Consider the following 9334-nt stretch of genomic DNA (forward strand, 5'->3'; position numbering starts at 1 on the left):
TGAAGGGGCAGTCATGCACAGAAACTACAACCTGAGCCAACGTCTGATCCTCGCCGTGACTTCAGATGCTTGAGATTTCGGTTGCTACTGCAGGGGGTACCAGCCGTGCCCTCGGCCTGAAACTAAACTCTAGCTCATGTTCTCAGACTTCTTTCCTCACACTCCTGTCCCAGAAGCCCTCATGTTTGGCAATTCCGGACCCACAATGCAGCACTCTGCCTGCCCTCCAGAAAAAATATCTTGCCTAATGAGGTGCTCAGGCACCTCAAATGAGGATAAACCTACAGGGCACTCGACTGTACCCAAATTATATAGTCTAACTTGGGCACTAGTGCACTGTCTGACACAACCTGAGCCAGAACCTCCTGACCAACACCCAGGCAGTTGACCGCACACTGAGCATATCAGATGCGCCATCGCCTTAGATTGTCATCTCTTCCCAACTGCGGTTTTCAGGCTTCTGAACCTAGACCTTATCTCCAACCACTGCCAAGGGTTGAAAATGATGCAGAAATCAAAACACCTTCCCCATGGCAACACCTTGTGATTGGCATGTTGTCCAAGGTCCAGTGTAGTTGAAACCAGTGTGGCCCATGAGGCCCCGCCCATGCTCGCGTGCCACGTAGATCACAAACACACACTGTGACCCTCAGCCTGAGCCCAGCCCTCAAGTAAGGCCTCTCAGTGGCTGGTTGAAGAGACAGCTTATTGTGCCTGCCATGCCCTAGGCCCCAATTTTTAACCATAGTTTGGGTTTTCCCTTCAATTTTTCCGGGGATCTGCTTTGGAATTCCTCCTTTGTTCAGACACCTGAGGTAATAAACCTGAAAGGAGACATCCCATCCCACAGATTGACGAAAAACAATTGTGATCGGGCCAAATCCACCGAGAGGAAGATTCGTCCATGGCCCATTAGTCCTCCCCCATTCCACGGCCATCGTTGATATAAAATCCAAATGCAAAAGCCTGAGCAAGTGCCTCAGACTCGCTCTTTCTTCATATGCTGAAGATTTCTTCTCATGATTTGTAGATTGGGCCTGCCATACCTACATCCCCAAACATAAGCTGAGTTTGTGCTTTCAGACTTCTGTCCTCAAAGTACTGGGCCACACACCCTCATGCTGGGGCCTCTGAAGCCACACATTAGGACTGTGCCTACCCAATCCATGGGAATTCTGCTCATTCCATTGTCCAAAATCGTACAAATTAGGAGAGCTCTCCAAAGTCCCTGAGGCCAAACCAATAGTGTAGGTCTCCGGGGACAAACAAGGGCGGTAAGACACCAGATGAGCATCTACCTCCACTCATTCCATAGATGAATATCCCCAGAGAAGAAGAATGAACAAGACAGGACCCTAGGCCATAATCGAATACATTGCTTTGGTTTACAGGCATGTCTCTTCAAAAGTCTGGATTCCTATACCAGCATAATGGGTTTCCTGAGGCACCCATCAGAACAAATCTCCTCTCCACAAGGAAACTTGTGCATGGGAGCTATGTCAAAAGCTTAGAAGAATACTTCAGGGTCCCAGTGCCACCGACCCATTACAAGTCCCTCATGGACAGAAACACACATTAGGGCTCATCCTCAGGAAAGTCCATTTCAACTCAGCCACCCCGGTTGATCCCGCAGATTGATCCGATCTCAACTGTATTGTGGCTAGTAGACAATTGGATTGCGTGGCGGGCTTCCCTGGCATCCATTCTCCAAGGGTGCTCTGGTCATTCCATATGGGATGTCCTGGGCTGCCCAACAGGTCTCAATTGTCACACAGAAGGAATCATTGAAGGGGGCATCCCACCACTCCCACGTCGGAAAACCTCCATGGCCTTGAGATTCTGCTCCGTTCATGAAGGGGCGGTCATGCACAGAAACTCCAACCTAGGCCAACGACTGATCCTCACCGTGACGTCAGACTTGAGATTATGGTTGCGACTGCAGGGGGTACCAGCCGTGCCCTCGGCCTCAAACTCAAGTCTAGCTTGTGTTCTCAGACTTCTGTCCTCACACTCCTGTCCCAGAAGCCCTCAAGTTTGGCAATTCCGGACCCACAATGCAGCACTCTGCCTGCCCTCTAGAAAAAATATCTTGCCTAATGAGGTGCCCAGGCACCTCAAATGAGGATAAACCTACAGGGCACTCGACTGTACCCAAATTATATAGTCTAACTTGGGCACTAGTGCACTGTATGACACAACCTGAGCCAGAACCTCCTGACCAACACCCAGGCAGTTGACCGCACACTGAGCATATCAGATGCGCCATCGCCTTAGATTGTCATCTCTTCCCAATTACGATTTTTCAGGCTTCAGAACCTAGACCTTATCTCCAACCACTGCCCAGGGTTGAAATTGATGCAGAAATCAAAACACCTTCCCCATGGCAAGAGACCTTGTGATTGGCATGTTGTCCAAGGTCCAGTGTAGTTGAAACCAGTGTGGCCCATGAGGCCCCGCCCATGCTCGCGTGCCACGTTGGTCACAAACACACACTGTGACCCTCAGCCTGAGCCCAGGCCTCAAGTAAGGCCTCTCAGTGGCTGGATGAAGAGACAGCTTATTGTGCCTGCCATGCCCCTAGGCCCCAATTTTTAACCATAGTTTGGGTTTTCCCTTCACTCTTCCCCAGGGCTCTGCTTTGGAATTCCTCTTTTGTTCAGACACCTGAGGTAATAAACCTGAAAGGAGAAATCCCATCCCACAGATTGACGAAAAACAATTGGGATCGGGCCAAATCCACAGAGAGGAAGATTCGTCCATGGCCCATGAGTCCTCCCCCATTCCACGGCCATCGTTGATATAAAATCCAAATGCAAAAGCCTGAGCAAGTGCCTCAGAATCGCTCTTTCTTCATATCCTGAAGATTTCTTCTCATGATTTGTAGATTGGGCCTGCCATACCTACATCCCCAAACCTAAGCTGAGTTTGTGTTTTCAGACTTCTGTCCTCAAAGTCCTGGGCCACACACCCTCATGCTGGGGCCTCTGAAGCCACACATTAGGACTGTGCCTACCCAATCCATGGGAATTCTGCCCATTCCATTGTCCAAAATCGTACAAATTAGGAGAACTCTCCAAAGTCCCTGAGGCCAAACCAATAGTGTAGGTCTCCGGGGACAATCAAGGGCGGTAAGACACCAGGTGAGCATCTACCTCCACTCATTCCATAGATGAATATCCCCAGACAAGAAGAATGAACAAGACAGGACCCTAGGCCATAATCGAATACATTGCATTGGTTTACAGGCATGTCTCTTCAAAAGTCTGGATTCCAATACCAGCATAATGGGTTTCCTGAGGCACCCATCAGAACAAATCTCCTCTCCACAAGGAAACTTGTGCATGGGAGCTATGTCAAAAGCTTAGGAGAATACTTCAGGGTCCCAGTGCCACCGCCCCATTTCAAGGCCCTCATGGACACAAACACACATTAGGCCCATCGTCAGGAAAGTCCATTTCAACTCATCCACCCCGGTTGCTCCCGCAGAGTGATCCGATCTCAACTGTATTGTGGCTATTAGACAATTGGATTGTGAGGCGGGCTTCCCTGACATCCATCCTCCAAGGGTGCTCTGGAGTCATTCCATATGGGATGTCCTGGGCTGCCCAACAGGTCTCAATTGTCACACAGAAGGAATCATTGAAGGGGGCATCCCACCACTCCCACGTCGGAAAACCTCCATGGCCTTGAGATTCCGCTCCGTTCATGATGGGGCTGTCATGCACAGAAACTGCAACCTGAGCCAACGTCTGATCCTCGCCGTGACTTCAGATGCTTGAGATATTGTTTCCGATCTGCAGGGGGTACCTACCGTGCCCTCGGCCTGAAGCCCATGTCTATCTTGTGTTCTCAGACTTCTGTCCTCAAACTCCTGGCCCGGAAGTCCTCCATTTTGGCAATTCCGGACCCACAAGGCAGCACTCTGCCTGCCCTCTAGAAAAAATATCTTGCCTAATGAGGTGCCCAGGCACCTCAAATGAGGATAAACCTACAGGGAACTCGACTGTACCCAAATTATATAGTCTAACTTGGGCCCTAGTGCACTGTCTGACACAACCTCAGCCAGAACCCCCTGACCAACACCCAGGCAGCTGACCGCACACTGATCATATCAGACGCGCCATCGCTTTAGGTCGTCATCTCTTCCCAACTGCGATTTTTCAGGCTTCAGAACTTATACCTTATGTCCAATCACTGCTCACGATTGAAAATGGTGCAGAAATCAGAACACCTTCCCCATGGCAAGAGACCTTGTGATTGGCATGTTGTCCAAGGTCCAGTGTAGTTGAAACCAGTTTGGCCCATGTGGCCCCACCCATGCTCGCGGGCCACTATTGTCACAAACACACATTTGACCCTCAGCCTGAGCCCAGTCTCAAGTAAGGCCCCTCAGTGGCTGCATGAAGAGACAGCTTATTGGGCCTGCCAAGCCCCTATGCCGCAATTTTTAACAATAGTTTGGGTTGTCCCTTCACTCTTCCCCAGGGCTCTTCTTTGGAATTCCTCTTTTCTTCGGACACCTGAGGTAATAAACCTGAAAGGAGACCTCCCATCCCACAGATTGACGAAAAAAATTGGGACCGCACCAATGCACAGAAAGGAAGATTCGTCCATGGCCCAATGATGCTTCCCCACATTCCATGGCCATCGTTGATATAAAATCCAGAGACAAAAGCCTGAGCAAGTGCCTCAGACTCGCTCTTTCTTCATATCCTGAAGAATTCTGCTCATCTTGTGTAGATTGGGCCTGCCATACCTATGTCCCCAAACATAAGGTGAGTTTGTGTTTTCAGACTTCTGTCCTCAAAGTCCTGGGCCACACAGCCTCCAGGCTGGGGCCCCTGGAGCCACACATTCGGACTGTGCCTACCCAATCCATGGGAATTCTGCCCATTCCATTGTCCAAAATCTTACAAATTGGGAGAACTCTCCAAAGTCCCCGAGGCAATCCCAATAGTGTAGGTCTCCAGGGACAAACAAGGGTGGTCTGACACCAGGTGAGCATCTACCTCCACTTATTCCATAGATGAATATCCCCAGAGAAGAAGAATGAACAAGACAGGACCCTAGGCCATAATCGAATACATTGCTTTGGTTTACAGGCATGTCTCTTCAAAAGTCTGGATTCCAATTCCAGCATAATGGGTTTCCTGAGTCACACATCAGAACAAATCTCCTCTCCACAAGGAAACTTGTGCATGGGAGCTATGTCAAAAGCTTAGGAGAATACTTCAGGGTCCCGGGGCCACCGCCCCATTCCAAGGTCCTCATGGACACAAACACACATTAGGGCCCATCCTCAGGAAAGTCCATTTCAACTCATCCACCCCGGTTGCTCCCGCAGAGGGATCCGATCTCAACTCTATTGTGGCTAGTAGACAATTGGATTGTGAGGCGGGCTTGCCTGGCATCCATCCTCCAACGGTGCTCTGGAGTCATTCCATATGGGATGTCCTGGAGCTGCCCAGCAGGTCTTAATTGTCACACAGAAGGAATCATTGAAGGGGGCATCCCACCACTCCCAACGTCGGAAACCTCCATGGCCTTGAGATTCCGCTCCTTTCATGAAGGCGCAGTCATGCACAGAAACTGCAACCTGAGCCAACGACTGATCCTCGCCGTGATTTCAGATGCTTGAGATTTTGGTTGCGACTGCAGGGGGTACCAGCCGTGCCCTCGGCCTGAAACTCAAGTCTAGCTCGTGTTCTCAAACTTCTGTCCTCACACTCCTGTCCCAGAAGCCCTCAAGTTTGGCAATCCCGGACCCACAATGCAGCACTCTGCCTGCCCTCTAGAAAAAATATCTTGCCTAATGAGGTGCCCAGGCACCTCAAATGAGGATAAACCTACAGGGCACTCGACTGTACCCAAATTATATAGTCTAACTTGGGCACTAGTGCACTGTATGACACAACCTGAGCCAGAACCTCCTGACCAACACCCAGGCAGTTGACCGCACACTGAGCATATCAGATGCGCCATCGCCTTAGATTGTCATCTCTTCCCAACTGCGATTTTTCAGGCTTCAGAACCTAGACCTTATCTCCAACCACTGCCCAGGGTTGAAAATGATGCAGAAATCAAAACACCTTCCCCATGGCAAGAGACCTTGTGATTGGCATGTTGTCCAAGGTCCAGTGTAGTTGAAACCAGTGTGGCCCATGAGGCCCCGCCCATGCTCGCGGGCCACGTTGGTCACAAACACACACTGTGACCCTCAGCCTGAGCCCAGGCCTCAAGTAAGGCCTCTCAGTGGCTGGATGAAGAGACAGCTTATTGTGCCTGCCATGCCCCTAGGCCCCAATTTTTAACCATAGTTTGGGTTTTCCCTTCACTCTTCCCCAGGGCTCTGCTTTGGAATTCCTCTTTTGTTCAGACACCTGAGGTAATAAACCTGAAAGGAGAAATCCCATCCCACAGATTGACGAAAAACAATTGGGATCGGGCCAAATCCACAGAGAGGAAGATTCGTCCATGGCCCATGAGTCCTCCCCCATTCCACGGCCATCGTTGATATAAAATCCAAATGCAAAAGCCTGAGCAAGTGCCTCAGACTCGCTCTTTCTTCATATGCTGAAGATTTCTTCTCATGATTTGTAGATTGGGCCTGTCATACCTACATCCCCAAACCTAAGCTGAGTTTGTGTTTTCAGACTTCTGTCCTCAAAGTCCTGGGCCACACTCCCTCATGCTGGGGCCTCTGAAGCCACACATTAGGACTGTGCCTACCCAATCCATGGGAATTCTGCCCATTCAATTGTCAAAAATCGTACAAATTAGGAGAACTCTCCAAAGTCCCTGAGGCCAAACCAATAGTGTAGGTCTCCGGGGACAAACAAGGGCGGTAAGACACCAGGTGAGCATCTACCTCCACTCATTCCATAGATGAATATCCCCAGACAAGAAGAATGAACAAGACAGGACCCTAGGCCATAATCGAATACATTGCATTGGTTTACAGGCATGTCTCTTCAAATGTCTGGATTCCAATACCAGCATAATGGGTTTCCTGAGGCACCCATCAGAACAAATCTCCTCTCCACAAGGATACTTGTGCATGGGAGCTATGTCAAAAGCTTAGGAGAATACTTCAGGGTCCCAGTGCCACCGCCCCATTTCAAGGCCCTCATGGACACAAACACACATTAGTGCCCATCCTCAGGAAAGTCCATTTCAACTCAGCCACCCCGGCTGCTCTCGCAGAGGGATCCGATCTCAACTGTATTGTGGCTAGTAGACAATTGGATTGTGAGGCGGGCTTCCCTGGCATCCATTCTCCAAGGGTGCTCTGGTCATTCCATATGGGATGTCCTGGGCTGCCCAACAGGTCTCAATTGTCACACAGAAGGAATCATTGAAGGGGGCATCCCACCACTCCCACGTCTGAAAACCTCCATGGCCTTGAGATTCCGCTCCGTTCATGAAGGGGCGGTCATGCACAGAAACTGCAACCTGAGCCAACGTCTGATCCTCGCCGTGACTTCAGATGCTTGAGATATTGTTTCCGATCTGCAGGGGGTACCTACCGTGCCCTCGGCCTGAAGCCCATGTCTATCTTGTGTTCTCAGACTTCTGTCCTCAAACTCCTGGCCCGGAAGTCCTCCATTTTGGCAATTCCGGACCCACAAGGCAGCACTCTGCCTGCCCTCTAGAAAAAATATCTTGCCTAATGAGGTGCCCAGGCACCTCAAATGAGGATAAACCTACAGGGAACTCGACTGTACCCAAATTATATAGTCTAACTTGGGCACTAGTGCACTGTCTGACACAACCTCAGCCAGAACCCCCTAACCAACACCCAGGCAGCTGACCGCACACTGAGCATATCAGACGCGCCATCGCTTTAGGTCGTCATCTCTTCCCAACTGCGATTTTTCAGGCTTCAGAACTTATACCTTATGTCCAATCACTGCTCACGATTGAAAAGGGTGCAGAAATCAGAACACCTTCCCCATGGCAAGAGACCTTGTGATTGGCATGTTGTCCAAGGTCCAGTGTAGTTGAAACCAGTTTGGCCCATGAGGCCCCACCCATGCTCGCAGGCCACTATTGTCACAAACACACATTTGACCCTCAGCCTGAGCCCAGTCTCAAGTAAGGCCGCTCAGTGACTGGATGAAGAGACAGCTTATTGGGCCTGCCAAGCCCCTAGGTCCCAATTTTTAACAATAGTTTGGGTTGTCCCTTCACTCTTCCCCAGGGCTCTGCTTTGGAATTCCTCTTTTGTTCGGACACCTGAGGTAATAAACCTGAAAGGAGACCTCCCATCCCACAGATTGACGAAAAAAATTGGGACCGCCCCAATGCACAGAAAGGAAGATTCGTCCATGGCCCATGATGCCTCCCCACATTCCACGGCCATCGTTGATATAAAATCCAGAGACAAAAGCCTGAGCAAGTGCCTCAGACTCGCTCTTTCTTCATATCCTGAAGAGTTCTGCTCATGGTGTGTAGATTGGGCCTGCCATACCTACGTCCCCAAACATAAGGTGAGTTTGAGTTTTCAGACTTCTGTCCTCAAAGTCCTGGGCCACACAGCCTCCAGGCTGGGGCCCCTGGAGCCACACATTCGGACTGTGCCTACCCAATCAATAGGAATTCTGACCATATCATTTTCCAAAATCTTACAAATTTGGAGAACTCTCCAAAGTCCCCGAGGCAAAACCAATAGTTTAGGTCTCCTGGGACAAACAAGGTGGTCTGACACCAGGTGAGCATCTACCTCCACTCATTCCATAGACGGATATCCCCAGAGAATAAGATTGAACCAGACAGGATCCTAGGCAATAGTCGGATCCATTGCTTTGGTTTACAGGCATGTCTCCTCAAGAGCCTGGATTCCAAGACCAGCATAAGGGTTTTCCTGAGGCACCCATCAGAACAAATCTCCTCTCCACAAGGAAACTTGTGCATGGGAGCCTTGTCAAAAGCTTAGGAGAATACTTCAGGGTCCCGGTGCCACCGCACCATTCCAAGGCCCTCATGGACACAAACACACATTAGGCCCCATCCTCAGGAAAGTCCATTTCAACTCAGCCACCCCGTCAGCTCTTGCAGAGCCATCCGATATCAACTGTATTGTTGCTAGGAGACAATTGGAATGCGAGGCGGGCTTCCCAGGCATCCATCCTCAAACGGTGCTCTGGAGGCATTCCATATGGGATGTCCTGGGGCTGCCTAACAGGTCTTGATTTTACTGCAGAAGGAATCTTTGAAGGGGGCATCACACAACTCCCAACGTGGGAAAAGCTCCATGGCCTTGAGATTCCGCTCCTTTCATGAAGGGGCAGTCATGCACAGAAACTACAACCTGAGCCAACGTCTGATCCTCGCC

Source organism: Mustela nivalis (assembly GCF_964662115.1).
Source record: "Mustela nivalis genome assembly, contig: HAP1_SCAFFOLD_39, whole genome shotgun sequence".
Taxonomy (NCBI): domain Eukaryota; kingdom Metazoa; phylum Chordata; class Mammalia; order Carnivora; family Mustelidae; genus Mustela; species Mustela nivalis.